The sequence below is a fragment of the Hyaena hyaena genome, unplaced genomic scaffold (assembly GCF_003009895.1).
Source record: "Hyaena hyaena isolate Hyena2069 unplaced genomic scaffold, ASM300989v1 scaffold_476, whole genome shotgun sequence".
Classification (NCBI taxonomy): Eukaryota; Metazoa; Chordata; class Mammalia; order Carnivora; family Hyaenidae; genus Hyaena; species Hyaena hyaena.
The window spans coordinates 1,242,715-1,266,991 of record NW_024081111.1 but is presented as its reverse complement, the minus strand read 5'-3'; the positions used below and the strand labels follow the sequence as shown (position 1 = coordinate 1,266,991).

General features: G+C 38.7%; 1 protein-coding gene across 5 annotated transcripts in view; it reads left to right on the top strand.

Annotated features, from left to right (window-relative positions):
- The window catches only part of SMAD1 (SMAD family member 1), a 77,689-nt gene that overhangs the window by 4,760 nt on the left and 48,652 nt on the right, over positions 1–24,277 (top strand). The window contains exon 1 of one of the 5 annotated variants that reach the window (XM_039254318.1): positions 22,787–22,822. The exons of the other annotated variants lie outside the window; for them this stretch is intronic. The gene's annotated coding sequence lies outside the window, so the exon portion shown is untranslated. Of the gene's footprint in view, positions 1–22,786; positions 22,823–24,277 lie in introns of those variants that run through there. 5 annotated transcript variants of the gene reach the window in all.

Sequence of the window (24,277 nt, the reverse complement as noted above, 5' to 3'; positions counted from 1 at the left end):
TGGTTCCTATCAGGCTGAGCCATCTGAAGCCCAGAGAAGATAGCTGACTTGCCTAGAGCCACCCATCTAAGTGACTAGAGAAGAGAAAGCCAGAACCTGGGTCACTCTTACTGCTGTTGAGTTTCCATTTGTTTATCCTTTTCTGCCACACTCACTGTCTTCCTAAGCTTGTGGTCTGAACAAATCCAGTCTAATTTGGGGCGGGAAGGAACGGGTGATTTTGGGCAGGGTATTGACTTTTTGTACCTAGCGTCATTTGAGCTGAGTAGGAATCAAGTCTGACAACCTCAGAGAGATGTTTTTTTACAGATTAAAATTGATTTTTTCTTTTTTTTCATTTTAGAGATGGAAAAGAAAAGCCCTGTGTCTCAATTAGTCAATGGGACCTTACTAGAAAATGGGAGATCTGAGATTGTACAAAGTTCAAATTAAATCAGATGGTTCTACTGCATGAATTTTCTGTCTTGACTCTCAAAAACAAATTACATTCTTACCGAAGAGCTAAAGTTTGGGGTATTGAAGGAAGGAGCTAAGGGGTGTTAAGAAGAAAATTGGAAAGGTCTGAATAGAAAAAGGATAATTTACATACTGAGAGGTAGAGAAACTTGATGTTAACTCTAAGATGAGGCTGATGAAGCGTTCTCTGTAATGGTATGTTGTTTCACTGTTTTCTGTATGTGGTTTTACTGTTTTTTCTCTCTCTTCTCTCTTCCTCTCTCTCTTTCTCCTTGTCTCTCCCCCTTCCTTTGTCCCTTTTACCACCAGATTACTGGTCTGTTATACAGGATTCACCTTAGGATGGGCCAGATGGAGGAAGTGCATGGGGCAGGGTACAGAGGTAGGGACCCAGAGCTCCTTTGTCCTCTCCAGGCGTGCCACATTCCTAGCACTTTGTTTTCAACAGCTGGAAGCTCTGGTTTTACTTTTTATACCCAGATTAGCAGGGTATGCTTTGATAACAAACAGGGGCATCACCTTTTCCCTCTAAACTGAAATCTCTTGGCTCTTTATATTCCTTTTCTGCTGTTACCTAGTAATGCCCATATTCAGTCCGATTTGGTGATCTTGTCATCTGATTTGCAGCAAAAATACCTGAAGTATTTTTAACACTTAGTCTGGAGTAACTTCTTTATTTAAAAAAAAACAAAAACAAAAACACAGAAAACAAAACAAAGCTAAGTAGCATGAATGTAATTACTTAAAATCTAAATCAAAATCATTTTGGTGTGCATTAGTAGAATAGTATCAGCTTTAGGGGCATTTGGGTGGCTAAGTAAGTTAAGTGTCCGACTCTTGATTTCTACTCAGGTCATGATCTCACGGGTTTGAACCCTGCATCGAACCCTACACAGACAGTGCCGAGCCTGCTTGGGATTCTAGGACTCTCCCTCTCTGCCCTTTCCCTGCTCGCTCGCTTGCTCCCTCTCTCAAGTAAAAACTTTAAAAAACGTTAGAGATGTATAAGTCCTGTTAAGTAAAAAAGTAACACAGCTATTGCTGGCTGATTTGCAAAATGTCCGGGCTCTGTAGAACATTTATGTAAGAGGAAAAAAGTCAAAACTGTCACAAATAGTTCAACTCCAGTGATGATACGAGTTTTTAGGAAGGTACTGGGAACTGCAATATTTGAGGAGTTTTACATCTTTGTAATTTTTGTTATAAGCTCAAATCAGAACTTTAGGGAAGACTCCCTCTTGAAAATAAAGCATCCAACGCTTTAGGGTCTCAGTGAATCCTTAACCTGGCAATTTCCTCCAAATCTCTGCTCTGTTCCCGGTATTCAGATAAGGAGCCTTGTTCCCTTGTTAAGAACCCAGAACTATGGTGTGGATCCACTTCTTAACTAATTTTCTTAAGACAATAATCCTGAATAGAAAGAAAGAACACATACATATATAACAGTTAATTATGCATCTATATTGTTTTGAGCTCAGAATGTAAATAATCACTGTTTCACGTTTGCAGAGAGGATAGAGGGGTGTAGTTATTGATTCAAAAATATATTTATATACATAATTTTTATAATTTTTAAATGCTCTATTTGTAGTTTCTCCTTAATTTTAGGGTGGCTGTACTATAGATATTTTTTCCTATAATCTCAGATAGTTAGGGTATAGTTACTCAAACTGTTCATTCATTTTCTTTTCCTTGTCTATCTTTAGTGGTTTCTTTGCGGTGTGCTTATGCAAAGTGGAAGTATTTCAGACCTTGAAGGTTTTTTCTTTCAGAGTCCAACACCACAAGAATAAAAAGGGGGAACTAATTATCTTTCAAGTATTATAATTAGGCATTAAATTAAGTCATTTAGTTAGCTAAATGCAAGATCTTTTGTTTGTTTAAATTGAAAGAAAACATGTCTTTTTAATGGAGGGGGGATAATTACATACCATTATTTGATAATTTTGATGTGGGGTTGTAGTCTATGTTCTTCGTTTATCCCATTGAATATTTATTCGTTCTGAGTGGCTCGATAATTAGAAGACACACCAAAATGGAAAATTAAATGCAACAACAGTCACTGCAAGAGTTGTTGCAGGATAATACAGGAGGAGGTTGGGCCGACGACTTGTGTGAGAACCACTGTGGTACAGAAAGACGTGCAAATTTGCATAGGGACAGGGGAGAAGTGTGCTAGGCAGAGTGGTGGTGTGGAAGAGCAGGGAGGCAGGCGTGAATGTGGAGGACCTCTTCAGCACTGTCCATGGATTGATGGAGATGTTTTCTGTCTACGCTGTCCAGTATAATAGTCACCGGCCGTAAGTGGCTACTGAGCACTTGCATTTTAAAATTTTAATTAAGTTATGTTTAAACATAGCTGTGTTTATCCTGCGGCTGTCGTGTCGGACAGCACAGGCCCACAGGCTGGTGAGCAGCCCTCCCGCATCGCTGTGGGTATTCCCCATGGGGCTCAGTGTGGTGAGGTGGGAGACATGTTCAGAAAGGTTAAGTTGGGGTGAGAATTTGAGACCTTACAGTGCCAGAGTAAGGAAGCATCGGGAAGTCACTGAAGGTGAACATGCAGTGTGGGTTGGAGAAGATTGGGCCTGGATGCCAAGAGATTAATAGGAAAGCTATTTGAGTTATCTGTGTGATATGAGATGGGTTTTGTGAGGGGAAAAAAACAAAAACAAAAAAACGGTGTTTTTTTTGGCTATAGAGTAATGGGCGAGAGGGGTCAGAGAGTGTTAAGTTTCCAACTCGAGTGGCTGGAAAGTTAATAAAACCTTTTTTAAGAATAGGTAAAAACTATGGGGCGCCTGGGTGGCTTAGTCGGTTAGGCGTCCGACTTTCCCTTGGGTCATGATCTCGCGGTTCGTGGGTTCGGGCCCCGCGTCGGGCTCTGTGCTGACTGCCAGTTCAGAGTGTGACTCCCTCTCTCTCTGACCCTCCCCTGCTCACGCTGTCTCTCTCTCTCTCTCTCCTAAAAATAAATAAAACATTAAAAAAAAAAAAAAAGAAAAGGTAAAAACTGGGGCTCCTGGGTGGCTCAGTTGGTTAAGTGTCTGACTCTTGATCTCTGCTCTGGTCTTGATCTCATGGTTTGTGAGTTTGAGCCCTGCGTCAGGCTCCGTGGCAGTGTGGAGCCTGCTTGGGATTCATTCTCTTTCTCTCTGTCTCTCTCTCTCTCTCACTTGCCCCCCTCTCTCTCATGGTCCCCTCTTGTGCTCATGTGTGCATGCAGGCTTTCTTTTTCAAAATAAATAAGTAAACTTAAAAAAAAAATAGGGAAGAACTGGTTGTAGAAGGAATAAAGATTGTATGAATGATAAATTAAAATTGACATGTTGATTTAAGGTGGGGTAGCTAAGTAGAGTCATGAGTCTGGAGTCATCTCCTGGAAATGATGGTTGAACTTATAAGGGTGGATAGGTATTCTGAGAGAACCATGAAAGAGAAAGAGCCGGTAGGTTGAGTCTTCTTCCACTGAAGTCCACAATTGGGAATTAGTAGAAGGGAAAGTTCTACTAAAGTGAATGAAGGGTGCCTGGGTGGCTCAGTCAATTTAAAGTGAATGAGGGGTGCCTGATGGCTCAGTCAGTTAAGCATCTGACTCTTGAGCTCAGCTCAGGTCTTAATCTCAGGGTCGTGAGTTCAAGCCCCGTGTTTTATTAAAAAATAAAAAATAAAAATGAAATGGATAGAGGAAGAAACTGGAAGGAACCTGTGAGGTCAGAGGAGCAGTGAAACAGAAAGCCTAGGAAAGAGAGATGCCAGAAGTAGGTTCAGAGTGGGAAAATGTTGTATGGTTTATGGTGCAGAAGAAGTCCGGGTAATCAAGTGGATACAGTTGTGAAGAGACAACAGAGCATATTAAGAAACGAGAAATAGATTTTCAGATGCCCTCAGATGACTTATATTTCAAAATAGATGAGATCGTTTTGATTCCAAAGGTTGAAAGAAGTTAGTGGACAGAGAGCAATTAAAGATAATGGAGTTAGTGATCTGAAGTGCAGGTGACAAAATATAACCATGGTGAAGAGGGAGAGTTGTCCAAGACAGAAGCAGAATGGAGTCCAAGTTAGAAGAAAGGAGATGGCAAAGCTTGTGCTAGCTTGCATGGATTTTCCCAGTAGTGTGGGAGGCGAGTTCCTTCCCTGAATTGGTGAGGTGGGCGAATTAGCAAATGGTACTGGAAATTGAAGAGTAATGGAGAAGTTTTGAAAGAACTGTTATAGGTAGTGTGTCATGGAATCTGTGGAGAATTCAAAATCTAACCAGCAGGGACAAACCCTGGTGGGAAGTGTGATGTGGCTGTAGACTAGGTAATTGCTCCTTTCTGGGATAAGTTGATGGCCTGAGAGCAAGATTAGAGAGAAATGTCAGTAAAGATGATTCCGGCCAATAGCAAAAATCAGTTCAGAGATGAGGCTCTAGAGTCAGATTGCCTGGGTGTAAAGTCTAAGCCCCAACACTTAACTTGCTTTTTATAACTTTGTGAGAGGTTACTGTTTACTTTGGTGAAAAATTGAGATGATCGTATCAGCCTCAGGATTGATAGTAAGAAGAAATGAGTTATACTTCGTATTTCATCTAATCTAAAATGCTGCTAATTATTTCATTGCATTATTTCATGTACTACTTGAGGAAAGTGTCTGTTAGACATACCATTGAGTGTAGAGTTCTGTTTTCAGAGGTGTTAAGATGGGAGTAGATGGGGAGAGGTACATTTTACACTGAGAATAGGATCTAGTGTACAGTAAGCACTCAAAACGTTAGCTGTTTTTAAAATCAGTGTGATTTTAGAGTCTAGAATGTTAATGAGAGCAGTATTGAATCTAATCTAGATAAGAGGTCACAGGTTACAAGGAGTATAATGGACTTAAATGAATTGAGAAGAGTTAAGCAATGGGAATCCTAATGATGACATTGTGAAATATCAAGTTTGGGAATTTGTAGATGGAGCATTTCCCTGACAATTGTAGTTAAAGGTTTTTGAGAAAACTATAGTAATTGAACTAAGAAAAGAATGCCCTTTAATGATTTAAAGAAGTTACTTAAATTGCCCAGAGCTTTTAAAGATAAGTATTTCAAATTTATCTGTGGCTTTTTTTATAGCATTCATCAGTGTTAAAAATTTTTTTTTTCCACTGGAGTAATACATACTCAGTGTAGAAAGATTCTGGCGTGGATTCTTGTCATAGTGACAGAAAGAAAGGGGGAGATGATCTGCACCATTTCATCAAGAGATAGGAGGGAGTAATTAATAGCTCTAGAGCCCTTTTTTTTTTTAATGTTTATTTTTGAGAGAGAGGGGCAGAGCATGAGAGGGGGAGGGGCAGAGAGAGAGGGAGACAACAGAATCCGAAACAGACTCCAGGCTCTGAGCTGGCAGCACACAGCCTGATGCAGGGCTGGAACCCACAACGAGATCATGACCTGAGCCAAAGTCGGACGCTTAACCAACTGAGCCACCTAGGCTCCACTCTAGAGCCCTTTTAAATGTGCAAGGCAAAAACCATAAAAGTAGATCTTATAGATTTGACAGCAGTTATATGGACAAATACACACTTAAAATGAGTAAATGTGGACTCACAAATACAACCTTTTAGGTAACATATTTGCAGCAAGTTACCGTTCTATGTAACAAACTTTAAAAAAAATTTTTTTTAATGTTTATTTTTGAGAGAGAGAGAGAGAGAGCAAGCAGGAGAGGGGTAGAGAGAGAGGGAGAACAGAATCCGAAGCAGGTTTCAGGCTCTGAACTGTCAGCACAGAGCCGGATGCGGAGCTCGAACTCACAGACCCTGAGATCATGACCTGAGCCAAAGTCAGACACCCAACCAACTGAGCCACCCACGTGCCCCCAAACTTCTAAAATTAATAGGAAAACACCCCCTGTATAAAACAATATCAGTAAAGGACATAAACAATAAAATGCTAACTATTAAGAAACAAAAAATGTTGTCCTGTGTCCTGGTCAGTTTCCTCACTGGAATAGGAATGATGTCTTGTATATCATTGTGTTATTCTTTGTGTGCCAGGAAGCATCAGTCTGGGAAAACTGGGTTTTTCTTATTGAAGCCAAAATTTCCCAGCTGTCTATGCAAAGCTGGAGTTAATTAGAGGTACATAATGTATGTAAGCTGGAGTTATAAGAGACAGGCCTCCTCCATCCTATTTCCTTGATAATACCCTGCTCCTCTCCATGACATGATTTTGGGGTCAGAGTCTCATAGGAATGTGAGGTGTCCTAGCCCTTTCGAGGTTATCCATTACATGCAATTTCTCAATCAACTGACATGATTGATGAACCTTAAAGACACCATTGCTTCATAGAGTACATGAAAATGTGCCTCTTTCTCTCCTACCTGGGTTGCGGACTAGATTTTATTTATACTGGCATTTTCTTATTCCTAGGAGACACACTGGTGGTCTTGGAATATGGTTTTGATTGTTGAGATTGATTATAAGGTATTACAGTGAGAAAAGTTCTTCCATGTAGTAAGAGCTCTTATAAGATGAAACAGATTTAGAGTTAGGCATCAGCATTTAATTTCTCAGATTTTCTCTTAAGGATAATAGTGATCAGAGGTGTTTAAAAAAAAAAAAAAGGCTTTTGTACACTGCCTGTAAGGGACATGTCTGCTGCTTGTTAGTTAGATCCTTACCTAACTGAAGTCCAGTCTTACTCAGCATTGAGTTCTTTCCTAGGGACTAGACAGAATTGAATTAGTTAGCATCTTCTGCCTCACCATCCTCTTTCTTTTAAATGATCTGAAAATATTTCAAAGTTAGAGGGAAAAAAAGACTTTTAAATCTCACCTAAAGGGTTACCATTTGGCCCAATCCTATCCCGTCCTTTTTCTGAGTGAGCATGCGTGGGAACCCGGAGCTGATATGCCTGGGTCAGACTTAGACTCTTGAAAAGCTGACTTAGACTCTTGAAAAGCTGAGCTGGAGAGAAGGGAGGATGAACTGCAAAATGGGTCTTAATTTTATCAGAGACTGACTGTAGCTTTTCCGTGAAAGGGAATAAGAATGCAATGCATGTTGCATTAGCATTTAGCCCCTGTGGAAACCTAGGGTGGCAGATTGTATATGGCTTGCCATCTCATCTATTATGGCTTCCTGTTTTGCTTTTTGCCCATTGCTGGCTTTGCAGTCCGCTGTGATTAATAACCACCTCTTTATTTTCCTTGTGTTCTTGTTTGTGTGCTCAGGGTTTTTGTTTAGTTTGTTCAAGCTTCAGGAAATGTTCGATTGGTTTTAAATGTTTTCCTGTTAACTGTGACAAAATTAACCTAATTAATATTCAAACGATTGGCACACAAACTGTATTCGTAGCATTTATTTGCATTCAGACACTGAGGAGTTTTATCAAATTGTGCAGGCTGAGATGTAGATCTCTATTTGGGGAAAGGCTCCTTTAAGAAGGTGCATCCTCACTATGGGATTCTGCCTGTTGTCACGTCCTTATTAATCAATTCAGCAAGCAGTTTATACACTCCTGCTGTGTGTCCAGTATGTTTGGGGAGGGAATGAGGAATGTATATGTCAGTTTCTGGCTTGAAGAAGCAATCTTAGTAAGAGACTACAAAAATAAAGTTAAATAACACGCCATCATTGTTAGTGTTGCATATTCTTAGTTTGAAGGGATTTCTCACAACTGGGATAACCTTTCAAAATCAAGGCATTGAGAAAGAAAGCTGAAGATGCTGTTGATAGAGCTCTTGCTTCCTGCCCTTCAGCAGTTTTTGAGTGTCTATATTTATACTTCATAGGGTATGTCCTATACACTTGGTAAAATTGGAGTCGGTGGTCATAAATGTTAGACTTGCACTAAAAATCTACTAACTTTGAGGAGAAGTACAAACCAGCTTGTCTAGTCTAGCTTTTGTTGTAATAGTTTTTATTACAGTTATCTCTTAACTCTTTAGACTGAGTTACTTGGGGGTACACCGGCCGTGTCTTTATGATCTGTGTGTTAGCACAATTGTTCTCACCTTGTCTGCGCATCAGAATCACCCCCAGCAACACACACAGAAATGCATGGACGTGCCTCAGGGGGATTCTCTTCAAGGGTTATGGCAGAGAGTTTTTATAAAAGTATTACAGGCAAGTTAAATGTACACCAGTGTTGAGAACTATTGGCCTGACACACAGTAGGTACATGATGAATTTTTTCATTTTGATGTAAGGTCATTGTGGGTATGAACTGTGTCTTCTATACCCAGCAGCACTTGGCCCTGGGTGATAACCTGTTGTAGGTGTTCAAGACATACCAGTTAATTCTGAGGAATGATTGTTTTGTTCCTGCTTTTCTTGTTTGAGGAGAAAAAGAGCTAGGAAGAAAGAATGTGTGTGTTTAACTTCTTTTTCTTTGCCCTTCCTGAAGAGATCAGCAATTCTTTGTGTCCTATTGCTTAGAAGTGGAGCCAGATAAAGCTGTTGAGGCCCCAGGCCCTTAGATAACAAGGAGGAAAGGAGAGGAAAAGCCTAGTAGAGGACAGCAGTGGCTCCTCTGTCCGCATCTGGAGAGACTGTGGGTTGTCACAACTTGGGGGGCAGGGAGGAGAAGTGATTCAACGGCATCGAGTGGGTAGAGGGCAGGGATGCTGCTTACTATCCTGTAAGGCTAAGAAACCCCGCAGGAAAGCATGAAAGGGGGGAGTTGGGACGCACCTAAGAAGTGAAGGTGGCACCGGCCACCAGCCGGTGTTTCTGCCATATGGAGCCGCAGTTGGCTTTATCCTCCCGGCTGCCCCTCATTCCCTCCCCCAAACCCTCCGGAGTGTACAGTAGTAGTTTTTGCCAATATTTATAGATAGCATTGTGTCTGTCAGCTGTGTGTAAGCCGTTAGAATGAATATTTTAGTATTTTACCTGTAGTTAAATTTTCTCCATCTCTACATTTGCTTTAATGGGTAAGAATTATTTTTAAAAAATGAGCCAGCAGTTTTGATATATGTTTTCCATGAAGGACTCTTAAGAATAATCATGGAAATGTAAAGAAAATGCATTTCGTAAAAGGAGTTTAATTTTAATGTTCCGCAGACTTGGAATTGGAGGGACTAAAATAAAACCTTAAGCAAATCCTTGGTTACCAGTCCTTCTGCTTTACGCATGAGACACTGGAGGAGGTTACTTAAGAGGAGCAGGGTGGTAGATAGGTTGCTTGGTGAGTTCCTTAACATTTCTGTGCCTGTTTCGTCATCTCTAAGATAGTCCTTATAGGACTCTTGTAAGGGTTACAGGAGTTAATAGGTATACAGTGTCCGAACAGCGCTTGGTGCTTCATTGTGGGGTGGTAGTGGTGGTGGTGATAAGAAGATAATTTTTGATTCTTTTTGAATACTTGAGCTGTGCTGAAAATTGATGGAGACCATGCATGCACTCTTACATGATGTCATCCCTCGAACCATGTGCATGACTGCTCTCTCCCCTTGAAGTTGGTAGTGATGGTGATGAGAGTTTGTTGACAGTCTTCAAACTGGTGTGTTTCAGATGTTTTGTTAAGGCTGTTTCTTGCCTACAGTCAGAACTTCAAAAGGAGGGTAGAGAGATTTATATGATGAAATATGTTTTGCTTTTGTAAATTTTATAATATAATATATATCTTATATATAATTTGTAATATATATCTAATATAATATGGAATGAAACCATTCTGGTTAACTGTGTCATCCACGTAGAGATTTTCCACAGCAATATTTGAGTCTTGCACAGGCCTTTCTTTAAAATTTACTAGTAAATTATTAGTGTAAACAAAATGTGGAAAGGAATTAAAATCTTTCTTGGTAAAGCATAATACATTCCAAAAGCAGTGGTTAATTTTTTTAATTCATTGAGGTATAATTGATACATGGTATTATATTATTTTCAGGTATAGGACATAGTGATTGGATATTTGTATATATTGTGAAATGGTCACCACAAGAAGTCTAGATATCATGTGTCACCTTACAGTGTTGGTACAATATTATTGACTGTATCTCCCATACTGTGTATTACATCCTCATGATTTATTTATTTTATAAGTGGAAGTTTGTGCTTCTTGCTGTCTTTCACCTATTTTGACCCCCTGCTCCAACTTTACTCCCCATTGGCAACTACCAGTCTCTCCTCTGTGTCTGTGAGTCTGGGTTTTTGTTTGTTTATTTGTATTTTAGATTCCACATATAAATGACATCTTGTAGTATTTGTCTTTCTCCATCTGGCTTATTTCACTTAGGATAATACCTTCAAGGTCCATCCATTTTGTCACAAATGGCAAGATTTCATTCTTTTCTTATGGCTGAATAGTATTTCTGTGTGTGTGTGTGTATGCTTGTGTGTGTGTGTACCACATCTTCCTTATCCATTCATCCATAGTTGGACACAGGTTGCTTCTATATCTTGGGCATTGTTAATTACAATGTAAATAATGAACATAGGGAGGGGTGCATATGTCTTTTTGAATTAGCATTTTCATTTTCTTCAGGTAGATTCTCAGTAGTAGAACTGCTGGGTCATATGGAATTATTTTTTAGGTCCCTCCATAGTGTTTTCCACAGTGGCTGCACCAATTTACATTCCCACCAACAATGCACAAGGATTCCTCTTTCTCCATATCCTCACCAACACTTGTTATTTTTTGTCTTTTTGACAGTTTCTTGATAAAAACCATTCTAACTGGTGTTAGGTGACATCTCATTGTGGTTTGATTTGCATTTCCCTGATGCTAGTGATGTTGAGCATCTTTTCATGTGCATGTGGCCATCTGTATGTTGTCCTTGGAAAAATGCCTACAGTGGTTAATTTTTATTTATTTATTTTGAAAGAGAGAGAGAGAGGGAGGGGGCATGGGGTAGAGGGCAGATAGAGAGAGGGAGAGAGAGAATCCCAAGCAGGCTGTTTTGTCAGCACAGAGCCCAGTGTGGGGCTCAATCATATAAACTGTGAGATCGTGACGTGAGCTAAAATCAGGAGTCGGATGTGTAACCGACTAAGCCACCCAGGCGCCCCTACAGTGGTTAATTTTTATTAAGCCTGATTTGGATTATCCATTTTATTGTTCATATTGATGTGACTGGTTGTCAGTCAGTTGGACTCCATTTGTATTTTTATTGCATGGTAAGTAACAAAGCCCAGGATGCATAGCTGTGGCAAAGAAAACAGCATAGATTGTTGGTCATTCACCCCGTACATATGTGTCTTCTTAGATAAACGCCTGAATGTGTTGTGTGGCTCTTAACCACAGTCATGGTTCTCCGTCTCTCACTGACCCACTTCCTAACTCTAAGCTTGGTCGTGGTGAGAACTGTATCATACCCACGTTCTTTCTACTGCACTTTTATGTTGGTGGTAAGGGCTTAAGGAATTTGTTCAGTAGTGATTAATTAAGTAGTGAATTAGTGAAGACTAGCATTCTCTTAGTAGTTGGATGTATAAAGGGGGAGAATTTGGGTTCTGAAGCCTTCTGAGAACTCTGCTAGGTGTTTCCATTCTGACTGGTAAGTAAGTCACTGTGGAAAAGTTAATGAATGGATAGGACTGGACTGAACAAGTCTGGACTTATGGTAGGTTATGCTTGCTTATATCCAAGGCATTTTTTCCCCTGACCTAGTGAGAGATGTTGCATTTGCTGTTTTTAGCTCTTAGCTGGAGGGAGCTGTTACTGTTCTGGAAGGGAGCTGCTCCTGGTCTGTTCACTTTCTTTTCTGTGGTGGCCAAGCAAACTTTTCTAAGTCCACTCCTGTTTTTGGCAGATGGATAACAGGCTATCATTGATTGTCATGTGGAAGAGAGTCAATGTTTGTTTCAGTGATTGTGTAAACTTTGATTTTTAGAAATTATTTCATTCTCCCAAGTAACAGATTTATATACTGGAAAAGTGACAGGACCTAATTGCTTTTGAAGATATTTGAGTAACACAAAATTTTTTTGGTAAGAAATTCATGCTTTGAAAAGTTTGAAGGATATTTGAATTGCTAATGGAAAGAGGACTCAAGGACTAGAATGGGAAGGAATATTATTTTTTTGTTACAGTATGTGTTTCGTAAAATTGAACTTTTTGACCATGTGGCTGAATTGCTTAATAAAAAAAGTACATCCCCACCCAAATCATATTCACCCAGAGGTAGGTCGTATAACCCAACACTCTATACAGGAATAGGTTTCTCTTGAAATCCTACTTCAGTGATAGTTCCATCTTGTGCAGAAACACTTTCAATTATTTTTTGCTTTATAAAAAGATAAATCTTGCCACCTCTTGGTCATAATACTGTCTTACAGAGCCATGTGGAATAAATGTTACCCTCTTCAGTTTTTACCTGTTTTTATTAGTAGGGTTTTGAAATTGAAAATAGTAGTTGGTTATAAGTAAAAATGTTCCACACGCCTCTCCTTTCAGCTTATTCGTAGAGGGAACCGCTTGTTCTGTTTTGTTTTCTTCCTTCCAGGCCTTTAAAAGTGCACATATGTTGTACCTGTACAGTTTTTGTTTCTCTTTGAGTTTTTAAAATGGAACTATACTGTATATATTGTTCTGCAACTTTTTTCTAAGTGAACGGTTACAGTATGGCTTTATTCCCCTTAGACATGAAACTCTGTTTTTTTTTCTTTTTTAACAGTTACATCATTATCGGATGTTCCATAATTTATTTAATCATTCCATTATTGTTAGACATCTGGGTTATTTAGAACATGAATATCTTTGTGTATGTTCATCTGAGGATGTTGCTTCCTTTGTAACGGTCTCAAGGCGTAGCCGTTTTCTCTCATAACCCGCGTATCGTGGTGCCTGGAAGTGGGGGGCCCTGTTCATTGCCGTCAGACCATTCTTCCACCATCCTCCATAGAAACACCCAGCTTTGAGTACCATGTCAGATGATACCACTCCCTTCCCTTCCTTGTTAGTGATTTACTGCCGGTCCTCATCATTCCCCCTAATTCCTAAAAGATTGTAGCTTCTAGCTGTCACTCCTTCCCTACTGCTTCTCTGATCACTCTTGGATTACTTTTCCAGTGACCTTTGACTCCACCTCAGAGATGCCATCTCATAGTTCTATAATGTGAGATTTTGCATGTCTAAAAGTTAAACAGATTTCTCCAACCTTATGGTTATTTTCTTTATTTACCAATGAAGTTTGTTTGTTCATGGCCATACCTTCAGAACATATCCAGGATCTGACTATTCTGCTACACTGATCCAAACCTTTGACCCTCTCAAAACCACAACAGTTGCTATATCATCCTAATCTGTCTTCCTAGTTCTGACTGTTACCACTACCACTGCCATCATGGTCCTGCTACTTCCTACTTCCATTCTTTCTGTGGGCCAGACCATGGTAATCCTGTCAGACTCTGCTCACAGCCCTCCCCCTCACTCCCCTGCTTCCTGGCTCAGGTCACAGTGAAGGCTGTGAAGTCCCTATGGGTTGGCTCCCTGTGTGTCTGCTCCCTTACCTGTCCCATCTCCTCCCTCACTACCGTCCCTTGCCTGGCTGCCCTTTCACTTGCTCTTTCCTCTACTTGCGGTGTGCTTCCCCACTTACCCACAGGGCTCAGCCTCCCACCTTTTTAAACTTCTATTCAAATATTATAGGGTGCCTGGGTGGCTCAGTCAGTTAAACATCCAACTCTTAGATTCAGCTCCGGTCATGATCTCATGCTTCCTTAGTTCGAGCCCCATGTCAGGCTCTGCACTGACCATGAAGAACCTGTTTGGGATTCTCTCTCACTCTCTCTGCCCCTCCCTCACGTGCACTCTCTCTCTCACTCAGAATAAATAAACTTAAAAAAAAATCCAAACAAATATTAACTTCTCAGAGAGGCCTCCTCTGACCACTGGAATGTAGGTCTCATGAAGGCATGAACATTTAAAAATCTACTTTTTGTTTCATTTGTTCAGTGCTGTGTTCTGAGTGTAGTTACAGCCTTTTCTCTCTTCTTTCTTTCTTTCTTTTTCTTCCTTCCTTCCTTCCTTCCTTCCTTCCTTCCTTCCTTCCTTCCCTTCCTTTCCTTCCTTTCCTTTCTTTCCTTTCTTTCTCTCTCTTTTTCTCTCTCTTTTTCCCCTGTTCTGTCTCTCTTTATAAAGATAGAACTTCACAGAACAGACAAAACAAGAACAGAAACTTTTTTTGGTATATACAAAGTATTAAATTAGGTTCCTTGTTTGTGAAACTGTTGTGCTAATAAAATATATTTTCCAGCATGTTGTAATTTTCAGGTCAGTTTCACATATTCATACTTGACCCATCGAGGTAGGTGATAGAATCAAAGTTTGTGGAAGAGCAAATGGAAGCTCAGAGGACAGCTCCTGAGTGGATACTACCATTCAAGCCCATTTCTTTTCATTCCAAGTGAAGGGCTCTCGTTTTCTCATTTAGAAACAGCTTAAGACAGAAAAATTGTAGGGGTTTTATTTCAAAGTGTGGGATATGTGCCCTGATTTCTTATTTTGGATTTAGTTTGCCTTTTGTTTCTATTTTGAAAGTACACAGAATAAATAGTTAACTTTAAAATTCCTGACAAGGACAGATCAACAAGTTTTATTTCTCTCACCTGTGGAGGAAGTGGCCTCCACCCAGTTTTACTGAATTAGGAGGGAAGTGATTTTTTCAAGTGATAAAAAGAAATAAAATTCCATGCTCTTCCCAGAGGAGGAGTTCAACAATTGGGAGAATGGCGTGAGACCATATGTTGGTTTGTAAAAGGATATAACTTGTAAAGATGTTTCCTTTGATGCCTGTGATGAATATGGATGTGTTTCCCTTCTAGAGGGTCCTGATTAAATTATTCAATTAAGAGCTGAGCAGAAGGTTCTAAATATAGGGAAGAGGGTTCAGGCTGTCCTGCCTTGTGTGTGTCAGCTCACCCCTACAGATGTGTGTGTGTGTTGTCATAAACCGCACCTGTGAGATCAGTGGGGAAGGAGAAATGTGTTCCAAAAAAATAAAAAACAAGATTTTTTTTTTTTTAAATAAAAAGGGCAGTCTTTTCCTCCTCTGGCTTATTCCATTTTCATCTGAATTTGACATGTGAATTACTTTTTTTAAACTGATTAATGGACTTTCACACTTTCACACTGTTTGTTATCTGTTTAAAATGTAGATCTACCACTTATTAGAAAATGAGAAAGTTACTTGACCTCTGATTCTCAGGTTTATTAGTGAAATTAAGCTAGTGATATATACCCTGAAGAATTGCCAAAGGAATCAGTAAGATAATATTTGCGAACACAACCAATACAATGCTTACATGAGGTAATGCAGTTAGAATAACTATTGATTCTATAGCATAACTATTTGTTCATTTGCTGGTCATAATTGACCACTTGTGGGAACTTACCACATTTAGCATTCTTTGCAATCCGTGAAACTGCTATTCTGTGTTAACAATGACTCAGAATATTTTTTTTCTAACAGACGACTATGGTAGAGTTTTTCTTCTTGTAGTCAGTAAAATGAAAGTTTAAAATGCCTCTGGTCTTCAGTCTTCTGTGTTCAAGGACTGAGCACTTACGGGCCAGATGACTCCAGTTTTTGAGTTGAGGTGAATACAGATGAAATTTATCAGGGTGAGGTCATAAGGACCTGTATGTCTTGAAAGGCTGTTAGAACCGACGGACAATCTTCCATTACAGGCATGAATTGGAAAACAGGGATTCAGTGGGATTAAAGAATATGGTACAACTTTTATATATACATTTTAAATTTATTTCTAGGAGTGAGAGAGAGAGACAGCGTGAGCAGGGGAGGGTCAGAGAGAGAGGGAAACACAGACTCTGAAACAGGTTCCAGGCTCTGAGTTGGCAGTCAGCACAGAGCCCGACGCGGGGCTCGAACCCACCAACCGCGAGATCATGACCTAAGCAAAAGTCGGACGCTTAACCAACTAAGCCACCCAGGCGCCCCAGAATATGGTACAACTTTTAGAGGAAGTGCCAGGGAGATGCACAAATAAGCCAGATTTGTTTGTAGAGGTTGGGGATGGTAAGAAAACTCTTAAGTGCCTTCAGTCTACTTAACTAGTAATCATCTAATGAAACAAAACAGAGCGGACACTTGGTATTCTCTAGGGGGTCTCTGTGACTAAAAAAATTGACCGCTTGTCCTATAAGCAGCCTAGGTTTGTCAGGATGGAAGAACTTGAGTATGCAGAGCAGAACCAGAAAGCGTTCTTGTCTTAAAGAATTTTCTAACACGGTGGAGATGTATTGGATAGTATACTTGGCACACCTAAATATGTAAACCAGAGTCCTCTCCCCTTTAGAGTCTCATGTAATTGTGACATCCATAAATTCCTTGCTTCACTTTCATCAAAGGGATGCTACTTTTGAAATTATCTGGCCAAGATGTCACAGCTTGCAATGAACTTACAAGTGGTAAGTGGTAAGCTGCTATTCAATCTATGTGTTACTCCTGTCCTTTTTGATTCCACAGCTTCCCATTCAGTTAACACTGGTGAGAGACCACATGGCCACTCTTGCTCGCATGTCTCTTAAGTCACACCTCAGAGACTGGGAGACTGGTTGTTAGCACCTGTGTTTTAAAGTAGTGGTACCTGCGTAATTGCATTGCTACTAAAAATAGCTTTTCAAGAGCTTATCCTCCCTCCCACTTTCACACTCCAGTTGCCCCAGATTTAGAAAATTAATCTCCGAGAAAAGATTTTTAATGAAAAAAAAATGGCAGACTAACTATTCTGTGTCATTAATTAACACATTTAGAAAGTTGGGAAATGTTTGGAAGTAACCACAACAGGGCTTAATAGAGGCTCCCTAAGGTGAAATCTGACTTCTGGATGTTCATAATGGCAGGACTTTGCTGTTGCTGCTTTGATCTAAGACCAGCAGAATTCTTCTGTGATCGCTAGTGGATCCTCATGTCACTTTCTTGTATAGGAATTTGTTTAAATACATTTTCTGAGGATTCGGTTCCTTTTAGCCTAACTTCCTGGCAGCAGAGTAGGTAGTTTAAGAAGTGTTTTCAAACCTGTGAAGGTTGGAGAGAGATTTTGTTCATCCTCACTTTTTTATTCTATGATATTTTCCCCCCTTATTTTAGTTAGTGGTGAGTTTTATTTAGCTACATTTGACCCATTTGAAATTGAACATCAAGGGCTAACTAAGTGCTATTTTAAAACAGGAAAAAGAAATGCAGGGGCACCTCACCTGTTTTTTCCTACAAGTCTAATATCTCAAAATGAAGTTAGTTCTTAATGAAGTAGCTAGGGAAAAGAAATGTTTGTTTGTTTAATCACAGAGCATTATGACTTTGGGGTATTTGTTTGAGACCAAAATAGTTGTAGGAAATCCATCTCTGTTTTTATATTCATTGGAATGACATTATACTTATATAGCAAATTTTAACTTTTTTTTTCTGGTCTGCCTTAGGAGTGGATAAAGATGTATCATTTTCCTTGATGAGCTATCTAATAAATAGTCTTTTGTGCTTTTAGTAGACACTGTTTAGAGTTGATACTGCTTATGGTTGTATTTTACGTGTTCCAGAGTACTGTCTCTACCTGCACTCATTACTGTTTTTCACAGGTACTGTTCATAGGATTGTTTTTCCACCTGGAAATGTGAATGTATATATGCCCTTCTGCTTAGGCGTTAAACCAATATGCGAATTGTCTGCTCTTCTACTTTTTTAGGTAGTAGGTAATTTAGTTTTATCAAAAGTTTAGAAGTTCTCTATTCAGGACTTTTGACTCTATAGTCTAATTTTACATAGGTCTGATGAATATGGTTACGATACCCTCCTCCGCCTCCCCACCCCCACCCTGTGCCATTTTGTGAATTTTCTGTCTTACTCTTCCATCATCAAAGCTCATTGCAATTCTTGGCTTAATGATGGATTGCTCTTTATGTTTTAAAATATTTGCTGGCATTGAATCTCTGGAGTATTTTTCTTTGCAGCCTTCATGTTTTTAAGTATTTTTAATCCTAATCTGTAGTGTCTACTCTTCTGTGATTCTCTGGTTTCTGTGAGCGTCAGGAATTTTTAGGGTATCTTTACTTTGTCCTTCTTGAGAATCTTGATGTGTTTTGGCAATACTGCCTTTGGTAGGAGTATATAGTTGACTTGGGTACCCTAATGAAATCAAGTAGGCTTAAAAAAATGGAGTAGTGAAAGTTACACTACAGAGCCTCTGGCATGTTCACTTTTTAGTCCTTTTTGATGTCTTAATTTAGACGAGCATCTCAGAGGAGGCAAGAGTTCTTAGCAGGCCTTGAATCCTATTTAAAGTTGGATGTTAGGATAGTTGACATGTACCTTTTCATAGTACTTATACAACACATCTCTGAGGTATTTTACATCTCCGTGGCATTGTAGTGAGGTACATGGTGAAACATTTTAGATATAAAAACTAGTGTACTACAAAAATCATACAATTGGCTTACAATCTCTCTGAAGCCCCAATGTAGCTTTTGAGACTCAAGTCTTAACTTTTTCTGCTTACTCACAAGATCATCTGCTTAAGAATAAACCTACTAGTGTAAGTCAGGAAATAATGCACACAGTTTATTTTGTTACTTGAAAAAACTTGTTTCCTAAAAAATGGTTCAAACATTTTTAAAGAAGGGTAATTTTTGTAACGTTGTCTTTTTTTCTTAAATAACTTATCCAACAGTTAAACAGTTCCAAAGTAAAGTTAATCAATACCCTGTGCTTTTAGTTCCTTGATTCCTTTGATCTTTATGCCATGCTGTTTTACCATTAGAGTTAAGACAGAGTAATGAACCAGAGAATGAGAAGTGAAAAAAAAAAAGTGACTTGCTTGCTTCATTGACAATAGACCATTTATCTTCCTTTAGTTCCTTTTTTTTTTTTTTAAGGTACTAGGAGTCTTTGATTTTTTTGTTTTTCCCAGTCACTTTTTGGAGCCTATATTTTATATTTATTGAATAATTTAATTATTCCCTCAATATTTGATGGAGTCATTTATTTTGTCTACTTCATTGAATTCCATGCCAGTGCCAGAATTATAAACCACACTGGTCTGAAGCTACAGAGGGCATTGAATTTGGTCATGATCTGTTTCTCCCTCCTCCATCTTTTTGTAAAGGTACTTGTTTTGTACCACTTGGCAGCTACCCTCCCTCTGCCCTTTTTTATTATATTTTCAGGTACAAACGAGAATAATTATTTTAAAACTTTCTGTGGGAATCTGGGATCTGAAAGGTATTGGATAGCAGATAATGTATTTTGTTTATAGTCACATAGTTGGATAATTACATGTTTCTTTACTAGAAGAGGCCAAGATGAAGAAAATGTCCATTGTGCAATTGGCTAATTAGGTTTCCTTTAAATAGAAAGCAAGTTACACAGCAGTTAAAGGTATTTTAAATTTTTTTGCTTTTTTCCTTTTAACATTGAGGAGCAGCACATAGGTTGCAAAATTAAATAGCCAAGTCAAAAGGAGTATGAGAGAAGTATTTTTCTCATTTGACTTCTGGCAGTAATAGAAATCGTTCCCATGGGCAAGAGTCCATAGGGAAAAGATCTGAATTTAGAACCATGTTTTAAACAGGGTTTAAAAAAATGCATTATTATTACTTCCAAAATCACATCACACTGTAAATCCAACCTGGCTTTAGAAGTAGTTTGCATGTGGCTTGACCTCATGAAATTGATTTTTTTTGTCATTTGCAAATATTTGTATATAGAGGCTTTTTTTAAATTTAGAAGTTAAAGTTTTTCATTAAATGTTTGAAAAATTTAGAAAAGTAGGAGAGATATTACTAACTTTCCAAACCCAGCCACTGTTAATATTTCAATGTATTTACGGAGTTGTTCATGCTACGTAATTTTTGTTGTGCTTTAAGGTGTTTTCCAAATTATTGCATAGCTTTTATCATCATAATTTTTAAGGGCTACATAATATTGTATTGAATGGATACGGGGTGCCTGGGTGGCTCTGTTGGTTAAGCATCCGACTTCAGCTCAGGTCATGATCTCACAGTCCGTGGGTTCGAGCCCCATGTCAGGCTCTGTGCTGACCGCTCTCTCAGACCCTGGAGCCTGTTTCAGATTCTGTCTCCCTCTCTCTCTGCTCCTCCCATGCTTGCTCTCTGTCTCAAAATAAAAGACATAAAAAAAAATTTAATATTCTATTGAGTGGATAGTACCATAGTTTACTTAAATGCTTTCCAGTTGCTAGATATTTCTGTTTTTCCTCTAAAAAAGATAGTAATGCTTTGATGAAAATCTTTGTGCGAAAACGTTTTACCTTTCTAATTCAGAATATTTCCATAGAGCAAGTTTCTAAAAGTGAAGCTGCTGAAATAAAAGATGGCATTTTTAAGGCTTTTAGGGGGTTCTTTAATAAGTGAATCCTTTTTTTGGTCAGTGTGAAATGTTTGTATTTGGAGAAGAGGGAAGGAAATCTCTGTTTGCTGACTCATGTTTTTATTTTGCACTTTAAACTGATAAGGCCACTTAGCTTTTGACATAAACTAAAGCAGGAAGTACAAAAAGGGGCAGAAAAAATGAGTTGTCTTGCCAAGGCCAGAGTATCATGTACTCATTTGAGTTCCTCATAGGGAGGTAGGTGACTTGTTTGACTTGTATGTTAAAAAAAAATGTTTAACTCAAGTAGACAGAAATTAGTCATCGGCTGGCATTTTGTTTCATCTACGCACATTTATACGTAAAGGTTTGTGATCTTGCCACTTTAATTTTTGTGAAGTGGCATCGGTACATTCCCTCCAACTGGTTCCTGCAGTGTTTAGAGGCAGTGGTTTGTTTTTTGTTCTCTGTACGGAGAAGTCTTCCTGTATTGAGGCTATCACCTTGGCTATCTCTCTGAAACACAGATTAGATCTGTAGATCTCATCACAGCAGTGCTCTGATAGAAAGCCTTCCACTTGTCTACTGGATAAGATGTATCACACGCCCTTCATAGTCTTGCCCCTGCCCTTCTTATCAGCCTTGTGTCATCGCCAGCCACCTTGAGCCCCTGCATTTCTGTTTCGTGTCTGTTAGAACTAGCAGTTTAGACAGGTGACTAAAATACTGAGACTCTAGAGCCGGACAGCACAGATTCAAACCCTGGCTCTGGCATACAGCTGTATCTGTGAACTTTGGACAAGTTATTTCACTTTTCTTTATTTCATTTCCCTTACCTGTAAAAAGAGGAAAATGATAGTGTTTACTCAGAGGGTTTGTTGTAAACGTTGTTAGTAGATATGAAGTGTTGGAACAGTGCCTGTCAGGTAGCGATAGCTCAAAATGTTAGCTCTATTGTTTCATAAAATTCTACTCATCCTTTGGGAAAATTTCCTGAAATCCTTGGAATTAATTGTTCTCTTCTTTTATATGTTCTTGTTTATACTCTTTTTAGAGCTTTTCTCATACAGTGTTCTAGTTAGTTCCTGGTGGGCAAATGCAGGGGCAAATGCAAGTACATGGGCCTCCCCGTCTACTCCTGTGCTCGTGCCCTTCCGTGCTATACAGTCACACCATCCTTCTGGATGAGGCCCTGGAGATGGCCTCTCATGTCTCAACCCAAGCCTTTAGCATTAGCGGGACAGCAGCTTGCCCCAGAGAGAGTTGTTTACCTACTGGCTCTTCTCTCAGCTTGTGAGCCCCTTTAGCATACAGACATCTTTGCCCCTGTCCCTGTACATATAGCACAGTGCCAGGCACTTAGCAGGCACTCAGTACAGCTTTGTTGAATGAGTGTCAGTTCAAATAGTGAAAACAAGAGTCTGGAATGGTGGTTCTTAATCTCACCCCCATACTTGCCTTGTGTAGCCCATCACTGGTAGAGTTTGAAATAGACCCTGGTGATTTTGATATAAACTCAGCCCCCTTCTATTTGAAAATCATTGGCTAAAATATAAAAAAACAAAAACAGTTACTGGAGTAGAAGAAAAGGCAATATAGAATAAGAAGAAATATATTCCCTTCTTAATTTGTTATGAGAGGACTAGAAAGAAGTTGTCCTTCTTGTTCTTTTGCAAAGCTAATCTAAAAGTAAATGATTGTTTCATAGGTACACTCTGACCAAGTGTGACTTTTGATAGTAGCATGGCTTTGTTTTCTCTTCCCTTTTCTGTTAAATGAAATTGATACCAGCTTCAAAAGAACTGGTAAATTTGGGTAAAACTCTTTACTTTGAAAAAGGAAATAACTGACTCCCTAAATCCCATTGAGTGATATTTTTTATTTAGTAATATTTATTAATATTTTATTGAATAAAGTTGAAATTCCACGCTTGGCCTTCTGATTTGTTCAGGGAGCCAAATTACTCATTAAACATTTATTGAGAATCTACTGTGTGCCAGGTACACTTCTGGGCTCTGAGGATAGGAAGATACTAAGATTGAATTCCTCAGTCACTTTCCTGAAATGAGGGACTCAAGCAGACTACCACAAAGTACCTCTAGGTACGCAGTTTGCTGTGACAGCAATTAGTAATCCTTATCTTTTTAACTTCTGAGGATTAGTAATTATTTCTCCTTTTATTCCTATTGTTGGTAATCTGTGCGCTCACTTTTACCGACCAGTTTTGCTGGAGGCTTATCCAATTTTATTAGTATTTTCAGAGAAGCAGCTTTAATTTTGTAAGTTTTCTCTGTTATGCTTTTTTTTTTTTTTCAATTTCTCCTGATTTCTACTTTCTTTGGGTTTAATTTACTGTTCCTTTTATTTCTTGTGGTGGATACACAGAGCATTAGTTTTCATCTTTTTTTTCCCCTAATCTATGCATTTAAGACTATAAATTTTCTTTAACCATGGCTTAAGCCACATCCTCTGAGTTTTGATGTGTCATATTTTTTGTAATCATTAAGGTAAATACGTTTTTTAATTTTCACTGTAGTTTCTTCTTTGACCTATAAATTATTTAAGTGTAATTATTTTCAGGAACAATGGTTTTGTTACTGACTTCTTATACTGCGCTCAAAGACATATAGTTTGGTTTTGATATGTGCAGAGATTTGCTTTATAGGTCTTTTTATGGTCAATTTGGGTAAGTGCTCTATGTATATTTGAAAGTATGTATTCTATAGTCATTGGGTGCAGTGATCTATGTACATGAATTGGATCAAGTTTTTTAAAGATGTTAGTCTTCAATGTCTGTTGATTCTCTTTTACTTGTTTTATCACTTACATTTTAATCTCCCACCAAGCTTATTATGGGTTTGTCATTTGTATTGTCAGTTTATGCTTAATGTATTTTGACACTGTTTTTATATGAAAATTTGAGGTTATGCTATATTCAGGGTAGATCAGCTTTAAAAAAATTTTTTTTTAACATTTACTCATTTTTAAGAGAGAGAGTGCAAATGGGGGTGGGGCAGAGAGAGACACACACAGAATCCGAAGGAGGCTTCAGGCTCTGAGCTGTCAGCACAGAGCCCGGCGCGGGGCTCTAACTCATGAGCCATGAGATCATGACCTGAACTGAAGTCGGAGGCTTAACCACCTGAGCCACCCAGGCACCCCTAGATCAACTCTTCTAATGTTATGAAATATGTCTTTTTAAATCTCTGATGATGATGCTTGTTTTTGAAGTCTATTCTGTCTTCTTGGATAGTTCTAGCAGTTTTTTTAGGTTAGAATATGCATAGTGTATCTTTTACCATCCTTTTTCTTTCAGCCTTTCCTTGTCCTTTATATTTAATGTGTGTCTCTTGTAATACAGTAGAATTAGGTATGATCTCCATCCATTCCTATCCATCTTTTACTCGCATATTTAGCCTATTTATATTTAAATAACTAATGATTCTTTTGGGATCAGAACTAAATCTATTGTTTTCTATTTGTCCCACCTATTTGCTCTTTTTTTCTCTTTTAAAGTTTTTGGATTATCATATATTTTTTAAAAACTCCGTATTTTT